Here is an 11952-nt window from a genome sequence, read left to right as displayed (position 1 = left end):
CTGTGTATGTAAATGTGTAGGTCCTTTATCATGGTGTTCTGTTATGCTTGTTTTACTCAATATAAAGAACCATATATTGAGTAAAATGGGCTGTTTGGTGGGTCCTGGTTTGGGAAACACAATCTTTAGACCTACATGACATTCATAAAGAATGATTCCATTGCAGTGAATTGGCTTATGGTCAACATTACATGAACAAAAACATGGGCTGCCCTTGCCTTGCCCTGTGTCCGTAAAGAAAGCCTTTAATCAAACAGCTGATACATGAGGAAAGATCTTGCCTGGTGTGGTGTGAAAGACAGGATAATTAGTCAAACCACAGGTCAAAATTAGAGAGAGGGAGGGAAAAAAGAAGGGTTTCATGAAAGCACTTAACGTGAATTCAAAAATAGGTTGATGTTTGCAGCAAAAACCCAAATCTGTGAAAATAGGCACCTATAAAAATAGCAGGAAAATGTGGTGGCAGTGGAACGCAACACTTGTGGAAGCTTTTACTGGCGCGATCATTCCCACTCTCAGCCAGATATCTACTGTGTAAGCCCCACAAACACGAAAGCCTGACAAATTCAGGCCGCCACTGATTGCCACTGGGACACGTATGTTTCACATGGTACCCGCAGCCAAAGCAGCTAATTGGATAAAGTGATTTTCTACAGCACTGAACTCTCACACTCTCACTCCATCTTTTTTATTTTATTCCTCTTTTTTATACCTGCTCCATCAGCAAATACAGAAATGACAGGGCACGATAAAACATAGGATCATAGAAAGGACGTCTGTGGACTACTACTGCTTTTTATAACCTTATTCAGAATATTAAATAATTGAAAAAGTCATATTCTAAACAGTCTATAGACATCAATGAGGTGCTCTCTGAGCTAGCATTTGTTGTTTCTATTGATGTTTATGGTTTATGCATAGCTTCCTCTGCCTCTTTCCCTCCGTCCGCCTCAGAAAAGAACATCTGACATTTCCAGCAAACACTCAGGTGCTCAATAATTCAGTGGCTACAGAAAGGCGAACAGTGATCCAAACACACACAACAATTTCTTTTTATTGGACCTGCTCCGTTTTATTGCACGGCAGAATTTGGTTCGGGAGCCGGCAGGTGCAGTTATTCATACTGGCTTTTTGCTGTGAGCGCAAAAGAGTGCGAATCCGACAGTGGGGAGGAACAGGTAGGCAAAAAATAGGCCTAAGCACGAAGATGAAACACAAATCTGACTGGCAGAGCAACAGGATACTGTTGCAAATTTAAAGACAATATGCCTGAACTCAATGTGGTGATGTTGGCCTGACATGACTACACTCATATTGACTAAAGCTCATTTACACTATACATACAGTAACAATTCACTGTGGTATTATAGGCCTCTTGCTTGAATCTCAAGGTTAGACACCGTTTTTAGTCATGAATTCAAATGACAACATTGCCAGCTGTTTAATATGCAACGTTATGCCTACTATCACTTGCCCACCAGTCAAAAAATAGACACTATAAAGCAAACTGTTGAAACAGCAGTTGATGGCTGAGGTAGAACTTGTCTGAGAACCTGCCCTGCAGTACTTTCAACAGGATGGAACTTTTCTTCTCTGTGCAATTAAAACCTTATAATACTATATTCTTGTACACCATTTAAAGATGTTAGATGCCATTACTATACAAACAACTCATAATGAATAATAGAAATGGTCCAAAAACATAAAAATAAAATCTTATTACATTAAAGTTAAGAACTTTTTCTTCTCCTATTAGGATATAAGACAAGATGGCAAAAATATTATAGCTACTGGCTTGTATGACCCTGAGAGGCTCTAGGGGCATGGCCACACAGGAGCCATGCAAGGAGGCTCATGGGCAGCATGCACCTTGCAGAAAAGGGACTTGTTGTAGTTATTTGTATTGTTTTAGTTGGTTAAAGGTATGTGTCACACGTTGTTTGTGTTATTCTGTCTGGCAGTGTTTTGTACTGAGGGTTGGTCATCATGAGGTGGATGGGCTGGTGGTGACCTTTAGTGCCTAGTATGTTTTTTCTGCTGGTGTTAAAAGAGCACTACTCTTGCAAATGAAGCAAAATGAAGGCCTCCTCTGTGTCTTATTCTCTGCCAACACCACAGTATCTTCCTGAAGTGGTCCACAACAAGACAATATTTCGGCCTTGCCCTGTGTGGGGTGAGAAAGCATTTACTGTAAAGATAAAAGAGGTAACCTGCCTGTCCTGCTTTAAACTGACTGCCAGACCAATGTTCCTAACAGTACACCAACACATTTTCAGCTGGCTGCACATTGACTGCTCTAGCTGATCATATTACGTCACATCTCAGCCATAAAGCAGTGGTCACCATGGACATTTTGCTCGCTATTTTCTTCTCCAATCAAAGATGCAAAGATCAGGTGATTATGGATGCTCCTAATGTAATGCTATTTAAGAGGGAATGTAATAGAGTTTACCCTCATCAGTACAGCCACCTTATAGAACATGCATGTCAAACCAGGCCAAAGCGCTGTAGAGATTAGGGTTTACTCTCATCTACTGCTTTGAATTCAGTGCATGTAGGCCTTGCTAATTAGCTAACAAGCTGAATCAGGCGTGTTTAATGAGGCAGTGCGCTGAAGTCTGCAGTGTTTTGGCCCAAAAGGACTGGAGCCTGACATACGTGTTGTATAAGCTGTTGTATAAGGAGTTCTTTTGCTAGCTAGAGCTAGCTAGACTGTTTCTTGCAACTGTGAGGGACAAGCGACATTATGTTAACTTAGGAGTGTTTGTTGTTTGTGCTGCAAAAGTATTAAGTAGCATTTAGACCAAAGTAGCTGTGGCATTGTTTCAATCGAAAGGCAACCTTACAAAGTAGTAAAAGCCATGGTAGCAGTGAGCTGTTTTCATACATCATCTCTTGCATAGAGAGCCTGTGACTGTGTAAAGAGCTCTGAATCCTCAGCCTGTCTCATTTTCACAGAAGCCTCTACATAGTCTATATGCCTGGATTTGTGACTGGAAGCCATGTTCCAAGCTCATGGCTGGCCACACTGACATCTAGTCTTTAACTCCGTTTTCTCTCTAGTGCTGCTCTGTTGGACAGGCTGCATAATGAATGGTACTCTCCAGTGCTGTAAATGTGAGGTCCCAAAACTTTCAAAACTCTTCTGTTTATTTTTCTTCTGGTTATTTTTCTTCTTGTGACTGCTACAGAACTATACACACTGTGTGTTTTGTTTGGGGGCTATGTGGCCTAAGACCAAGAGTTTGAGAAATGAGCATTCCGCCCATCTGAAAAAAAGACTAAATTCATTGCATATATTTGCATTCCTCTATTTGTCGTCTTTGCATATGTTTTTCCCCCGCCTCTTTTTCCATCTCCCCTTCCATCACCTCTTGTTCATAAGCCTGTGTCAGAATGAGTGGTGAATTGGGACCCTGAGTCAAATTTGCATTATTAGAAAACTCCTTAAAACAAGAACAGTAGTGGTACGTCCCCAGGCACTGAACCCTTTCTGTTCAAAATGTGAACATCTTTTATATCAGCCCATTAAGAAAGTGGAAAAATCTAGACCACATTGCTATCAAAACCATAAACTTGCTTAAACAGTCTCTCTGGAAGATTTAAGGATTCTTCAGGCTGAGTGTGTGTGCCCAGGAGTCCCATTCTGTCTGTTTTCCCATTCCCAGCATTGATATTTAACTTAATAGCACATAAAACCTATGAGCACAATGCAAGCTAGTCATTTCTTTTTCACACCGGTCGCCTATTAATGTCACTGATTACCACACATTGCATACATCTTTCCATCCACATACAGCTGATGTTGTAAGAAAACCTCATATTTTTTAAACAATAACTACATGGAAGAATGGGAAAATGTTCTTATTTTGCATTAATGTGCATAAATAAGGTTGTATTATAAGCATGTTGGACCATTTTTAATTGGTCCATTTGTTATAAAATGCTCACAAAATGTAAAGGGCAGCAGGAGTTTATTACAACATTGACAATATAATGGAATTCATTAACATTTGTTATAAAATCTACATTATCAGTTGCAAACTAGTGCAGTGTGCACTTTTTAGTGTTCTTCCTGCTCCCAACACACCTGATCCAACAAATAGGTTCATTAACAGTCCATTATTGGCTTAACATGGCTGTATTAAAGCAGGAAAAGCATTAAAATGTGCTGACCAGTGTATTCTGTTTATCAACACTATTGTGCAAAAAATGGTTTTGTCTTCATTTTTATCATTTTTACAAAATTTGAAAGCTTCAGTTACCCTTTGGATTATGCTAAAATTTCACAATGACCAGACTAATAGAAATGATCCACAAGCTTTTTCCCCCAGACAGCTAGTTTCGCTGTTTCAGTGGACACGTTATAATCCAGGCTTAAATTGCACTGTTTTTGGAGATTTTGTCAAATAAATACACAACAAAAGAAAAATCTAATACTCATGTCATGTCTGATTATTTATCCATTTCTCCCTGTGGAAAAGAGTTAATGTTGTGGTTAGCAGGGCTGTTTGCCATACATTGATGCCTTGAATCAAGTCTGTTGACCAATTAGAGACTGTGTTCCTGACTCATCGATCATTCAGGGTCTGTGTTCCTGACTCAACGACCAATCAGAGTCTGTGTTCCTGACTCATCGACCAATCAGAGTCTGTGTTCCACACTGGCTGCAGAACAATGATACCCTTGTGGGCAAAAAGTACATCTCTACCTTTCAGCATTAATGAAATATTTAAAAAAAAGTGTTTCTGAAAGTCCACATTAAATTCTGTGTACATACTTAATTTACTTTCAAGCTACATTCAACTAAATATCTACTAAACATCTGTAGATAATCAATGGGGGACTATAGTGGACTATCCAAATAAAGTGTGACCAATATTTTTTTCTTTTATCTACATCCTTTGATATTGCATATGGCATCAAGGTCCCAAGAGAGTTAACTTTTTTTTCCCTTCCCCTGTAAAATTACCATTTTGGAGATACAAGATTTTGCTCTGACAGCAACAAAGTTCAATGTAAAGACACCTAGATCCATACCCTCAAATCTGTTAATGATATGAAATTGAACAGCTTTGCAAAGTAAAAAAAACAAAACAAAGCTAAAGCAAAGAAGCTTCAAACATTGTTTAAAACTTATATTTTAAATATTCAAATATTCAAAAATATTCCTTCCAGCCAATGAATAAATAAATACACAGATAAGTAAATAATTAAATAAATGTACAAAACGGAGGTCCCACCATGAGTATTGTGTTAGCAACTGGTATAGTATATATATATATATATATATATATATATATATATATATATATATATACACACACACACACACACATATACATATATATATGGCTCTGTGTGGGCCATGCCATCACTTCCAGGACTTATTGTTCTTCTTTACGCTGAAGATAGATCTTAATGACCTTGGCTGTATGTTTGGAGTCGTCCTGCTGCAGAATAAATTTGGGGCCAATCATACGCCTCCCTGATGGCACTGCATGATGGATAAGTATCTGCCTGTATTTCTCAGCATTGAGGACACCATTAATCCTGACCAAATCTCCAACTCCATTTGCAGAAATGCAGCCCCAAAGTTGCAAGGAACCTCCACCATGCTTCACTGTGCCTGCAGACATTCATTTTTATACCACTCTCCAGCCCTTCAGCGAACAAACTGCCTTCTGCTACAGCCAAATATTTCAATTTTTGACTAATCAGTCCAGAGCACCTGCTGCCATTTTTCTGCACTCCAGTTTCTATGTTTTCGTGCATAGCTGAGTCGCTTGGCCTTGTTTCCATGTTGGAGGAATGTTTTTTTTGGCTGCCACTCTTCCATGAAGACCACTTCTGGCCAGACCTCTCCAGACAGTAGATGGACATACCTGGGTCCCACTAGTTTCTGCCAGTTCTGAGCTGATGGGACTGCTGGACATCATCTGATTTCGAAGGGAAATAAGCTTGATGTGTTTTCCATCTGCTGCACTAAGTTTCCTTGGCCAACCACTGTGACTACGATCCTCAACGTTGCCCGTTTCTTTGTGCCTTTTCAAAACAGCACATACTGAAACACCAGTTTGCTTTGAAATATTTGTCTGGGAGAGACCTTGGTGATGCAGTATAGCTACCTTGTGTCTTGTTGCTGTGCTCAGTCTTGCCGTAGTGTATGACCTGTGACATGAAACTGTCTTCCATAACCTCACCTTGGTTCCAGAGTCTGGCTGTTCCTCACCCAGTTTTAAGCCTCCTACACAGCTGTTTCTGTTTCAGTTAATGACTGTGTTTCAACCTACATGTGACATTGATGAGCATTAGCACCTGTTTGACTACAATCCTACAAAATCCCTGACTTTTTGCAAGTGTACCTATAAGAATTGATACTGGTTTGAAGGCAAAGGGTAGTAACACCAAATAATGATGTGATTTAGATTTTCTTTTGTTCACTCACATTGCATTTTGTAAACTGATAAAAATAAACAATCATTATTTATATTTTTGAAAGCATTCTTAGTTTACAGCATTTTTTCACACCTGTCTAAAACTTCTGCACAGTACTGTATATATCAGAAATATGTGTTCATGTTGTGATGAATCTCTGTGTGGGCTTTAATACTTTATGTACCATACAGGATGAGTTGAGACCACTAATTTAACTATTTCATCCAAAGGGGTCAAAGGCAGGCCACTCCTTATACAGTAATAAAGTTGCTTTCATAAAAGCCAGTGAAGCTGGCCTAGAGAAAAACATGAAAGAAGTGTGCTCGCTTTTCAGAGAAGAAAGCGATTATGAAAACTGACACCCCCCAACAGGTGAAGCTTGGAGTGGAGGAAGAGGAGCAGACAGGGAAAACTCACTCAATGGGCTCCTAATGATTTCCAACACTGTACTAACAGCCTAAGCACTCAAGCAAAGTGATATTCTATGAAGCGAGAAGCATTGTGTGTTTTTTATGTAATAATAAGCTGAAGGGCCAGCCTTAGCTTTCCATTATGAGCTTCCTGGAAAGCAGACTCGTCCAAAAGGAAAATTTAATAGAAGAAACATCAGTATATCATCAGTAATGTATGCACTGGCTCTATGGAGAGCAAACATTACTTTCAGACATGACTGTCCCAGTGGATCCACCACAGCAGTGTCTGCACATTGAAATGCTTCTTTACGGTTTAAGTTGTTGAACACTAAAATTATGTTGAAAGTGCAGATTCTAAATTTTCAGACAAAACCATGTTTATGTTTGTAAGTAGCAAAGAAGACATTTTATTACACTTCCATATAATTAAAACCAACAAAACCAATCCTTAAGATTGCAATTATGTAATTACATAGAAATTCCTATGTAATGTACATATACATAAAGCATATAGCAAAATTACCACAACTCTGGATGTCTAGGGAACAGCTATATTTCATGTATGTCCTAGCTCAACTTACAAACCTATTTCATATCTTGACTGTGTACAGGAAGCTGAATATTGGCCCACATCTTGTTTCATAGCCATTACATTACTTCATTTAACTTCAGGACTCATTTAACTGCAGGTAAATGTTTGCTGATTCTAAGTATGTTCACAGCTAATTTCGCATAATTCAAGCTGGAGCTTCTTGAAGTTGTCAGAGAAATAACTGTCAATAAATCAAATGAATTACTTAATCAAATACATTGTGGGTGCATCTTCAATCCATGCAAAGGCACACGTCCACCGATATTGATTTGCTATTAGCCTTTACCTGTTACCCTCAGGCCTTGTAGAGTATATTCAATATATCAAACAGACTCAAAGGATGAAAGGCTTCTGCATGATTGACTTTCAATCCAAAACATTTAAGCCAAGTTTATGAAATATTCTCACTTACGTGAGATTTTCACACTCTTGTGCAATGTACATGGCCTTAATCTTCTTCCACACTGTATCTTAACATCTATAGACAGTATCACATTACTAACAGCAGCACAGAATATATTTACACTGCAGTTTTTAACAAGACTGCACTGGAAACGGACTGGTCATCAGACGTCTGTCTCCTGGTCAGGACTGAGGGGCTCTCAAACCAACATTTACACAACAATAACACACAATAACAATAACAATTTATTGTTGGTATTTGGTTCTTGTTGGCTAGGGTGAATTAGTTAATCATTCGCATTCACAAATTTTTTAAGTAAGCCTTGGATTACTCATAAATCAGGAAGCTGTACACGATCGAGAATTAGCTTAATGAAACGGATATCCAGAAAGCCTCGTTTTTAAAAAGTGGTGACTGGATCTTGCTGATAAACTATCTATTCATAGCTATTTTTATGTGAAGAAAGTACTATAAAAAGATGCTTACAATTTATTTTTAAGAACATTTACATTTTTGCAGTGCCGCAAATTCCTATTGTGAATTTTGGTGTCTGGTTCATGACATTTCAATCTGCACTATATGTATATTTATTGAATAATAGTTATTAACTCCGCTTCACAGTAGCCATAAATGTAAGTTCTGCCTGATCTGGAGGTCCCTTACTTGAATTAGCATCTTATTTTCTTCAGCAACTTTGATGGAACATATTTGTATGATGTCAATTTGTATGATTTACAAATTGTATGATGCCAAACGAGACGCAAATTAGATTTTAGTAGGTTCTCATATTCTTTGTTGTGGAAAATATACACAATTTTTTTAATCAAAAAAGCTGCAGTTGTGCTGTCTCATATCTCAGCAAGGCTGTCTGATGGAGAGGTGTGAATTCTGTTCACAGCAGGATGTTCTCACTCCTGTTGCAACCCTCATTGTTCACTAGCAGCTCAACGCAGAGAGCAATCAGTGTCCTATCAGTTACTTGATAACAGAGTTATGGGAAAGAATACATTATTCAATTATATTACTAACAGATATCTGAATTTCCATTCTGCAGGAGAAGTGGCCACCAGACAGCCATCAGAAAAAGTTTAATAAGACAAGAGATTCCAAACTTTTGAACAGTAGAGACTGCAAATTATATCAGTGGAATTTAGTGTCCAAAAGTCTGAGCCTATATAATCTTCATAAACACAGTAATCTGTCATATTAGTCACTGGTGCCCTATGCTGACAAACAGAATGAACTGAACAACCACTGCATTTTCACTGGTGGCGAGTGTACTATGACATTTACCATTGCGAACATGGCATGATACTGTGAGAGGATACTGCAAGTCAAAACAAAGTGCATGTATTATTTACACTGAGTATAAGGAGTAATTATATGCTTCAGTCACCATAAATATTTCTTAATAATATCAGGACCTGAAAAAACAGCATAATGAATGTATGCTATATTAGAGTTTTACTTTGCAAGTGTAATAATGTCTGCTGGTGTCTTAATGATTAGGATTACATAATCCATAATTAAAATGTTGTAGAGATTTGCAGAGATGCAGACACAGGGCCACACACACACACCCCACCAACATCCCATCTTCATTAACACACCTAAAGAATGGCATAGCAAAGATTGTTTGGTGAGGGGATTTCGCTAGTTCGCTCCTTCTGATTAAAAGCAGGCCATGGACGAAAGGGAGATTTTTCTCATCAAAGAACTGCAGGCTCTCTCTCCTCTGGTGTGGAAGTGAACAGCTGAAGAAATCAATTTGCATTCCATTAAGGGGTCCAACTTCAGCATCCCGCCTCACTGCAGACGTTCTTCTTCTCATCATGTTAATCCGACAACTAATTTATTTTCTAATTATACCTGACGGACAAGGAGGGTTACGAAGTGCAACTCGCTTGTTTCTTCCTAGATCCTTTCCTCATGGAGCCAGTGAGCTGACCGTGTGGTTAAGAGCCCTATGAGGGAGGCCTTGTATGGCTAAAGGTTATGTAATCTGACACAGGCACCAACATGGTGGTGTCCACAGTCAATGAGTATGATATGAGATGAGAAAGCCAACCTGTCATATTTGCTTTGAGGAATCACAAAGCTGTTAAAGCATTATAATAAAAAAAATCTAAATTTAAAGAAAATTCAAAATTACACAATTTTTTATTTATCCCAGATGGAGCCGATCAGCCATGGTGGTGGTGTCCAAACATTAGCTAAAACTAGAAGCCAATAATCACCCAAATCTTTCCATAAAAACATTTTTTCAACCTGTTTGGACCACATCCAGGTCTTTATTAGGGCGGCACAGACTTATTGATGTGGTTTAGGACACAGTATGAGTTACTCACTTACTGTGACCTATGAAAATGAACAGAACTTCACTGTGTAGATAAATGCTGAGGGCAGCCATTTCAAACAACAGGTGTTGGTCTTCATACACGTCACACAGGCACATGGACGCTACAGGTCACATTATATTGTTTTGATTAAAAAATAATGTTTAATCTTGGATTTTGATGTGAATGTGTGTTCATAAAATACAAACATCAGAAAGAAATCAGCAAAGTAATCCACCATCCATTTGCCTGCATGATGCATCAGATTCTGAGGCGAGAGTTGGAATTTCTTACCTCTTGCCTAAAAGGGCTGACCACATCTTTCCACTACATAAGTTTTGCTCTTATTTGTAGATCAGTATATTTTTTATAGTAAGTCATACTATGTCCTAAACCACATCAAGACATCTATGTTACCTTAATGAAGACCTGGATGTGGTCTGAATGGACTGAAAGAAGTTTTGACGATGTATTTACAGAAAAAAATATGGGTGACTACTGACTTTGTGTTTGTTAGTAACGTTGGCCTTGTAGCTCCAGCACAAAAGTCAAGAAGTAAAATTTGCACACGAACAACGTCTTGGTTGATCGACTACATCTTGACTAAGTGATAAATTGTGTAAATCTGCAAATGTCACTCCATCAATCTCTTAAATGGCCACGGCCTGCAAATGGCTCCAAAGTTTTATTACACACTTCTATAACCTAAGAATAGCTCAACCAGTTTGCATTGAGGTCTCTGTAGTTACTGAATAATAAGCCTTAGTATGTAATAAGCCTGGGATTTTAAGGGGTTAATGTGACATTGTACACACATGTCCACATGGAAAATAAAATGAATAGTTCACCATTTTAATATTTATATAGGCACTATCTTTGGCACTATCAGATAATTTCAGAAAAGAGTAAAGAACAGAACGGCCTTTGACTCTAATAGAATGCAATGGGTAGCTGTTGAAATACATGAGTAAATGATTGAAATATGTGACATATTATGCAAATTCAAAGCTGTATTCATTATACTCTAACAATATATGCCTTGGGCTGAGCCATAAATAATAGAATATATTACCAAAACTGTTCCAATGAAGTTTTTAACCAAACGCAATACAACTAACAACAGTGTTAGAGCTATTCTAGTTATTTTTTCTTTTTCATTGTATCCCTGTGTAATCATGGCGAACCTGTAAAAGCTCTGTCCACTAGACTGGTAAGAAATTACCATAAAATCTTCCATCTGGAAAACTAGTACCATCTCTGAAAAACTGAATTATACAGATTAATAGCTTTGATTTTAAAACTTGTGAAAATATGTTTTGCATTTCTTTCACATATGGAATTCATAAAATGCCCGACAGCTTCTACTATAAGCAAGTCTTCTAACTAGACCCCACCACTAGAAGTGAGTCCAATTCAAGGTCGAGAGCTGGAAACACTGGAGTCTGAGTAGAAACCAAGACTCTGTAGTAGTTGAGCCAGAGTCAAGACTAAGACCAGATTAAGCTAAGCATTAAGTCAGTATATGGTTTCAGGACTGGATTTGAATACTACAGCATTATTTTTAACTACAAGGAAACAGTAAAATGACTGTCCATGTTTATCGAGTGTAGGTTGAGAGGCAGAGTTTAGGTTGAGGAATGCAAGGCAATTCCTTAAACAGGGCATAAGCAGCATTTCCTTTCACTTATACAACATAACTAGTTATCATTATCACTGTTCTGTCAATGGATGTTATCAAACAAGCAGAATGTACTCCGCAAGGCTGAAACT

General features: G+C 38.1%; 1 protein-coding gene across 1 annotated transcript in view; it reads right to left on the bottom strand.

Annotated features, from left to right (window-relative positions):
* fars2 (phenylalanyl-tRNA synthetase 2, mitochondrial) overlaps nucleotides 1-11952 on the bottom strand; it is a 185194-nt gene that overhangs the window by 4329 nt on the left and 168913 nt on the right. The gene's annotated exons all lie outside the window — the stretch shown is intronic.

This window comes from Pygocentrus nattereri, chromosome 3, assembly GCF_015220715.1.
Source record: "Pygocentrus nattereri isolate fPygNat1 chromosome 3, fPygNat1.pri, whole genome shotgun sequence".
Taxonomy (NCBI): domain Eukaryota; kingdom Metazoa; phylum Chordata; class Actinopteri; order Characiformes; family Serrasalmidae; genus Pygocentrus; species Pygocentrus nattereri.
This window is presented reverse-complemented; position numbering and strand designations above follow the sequence as displayed.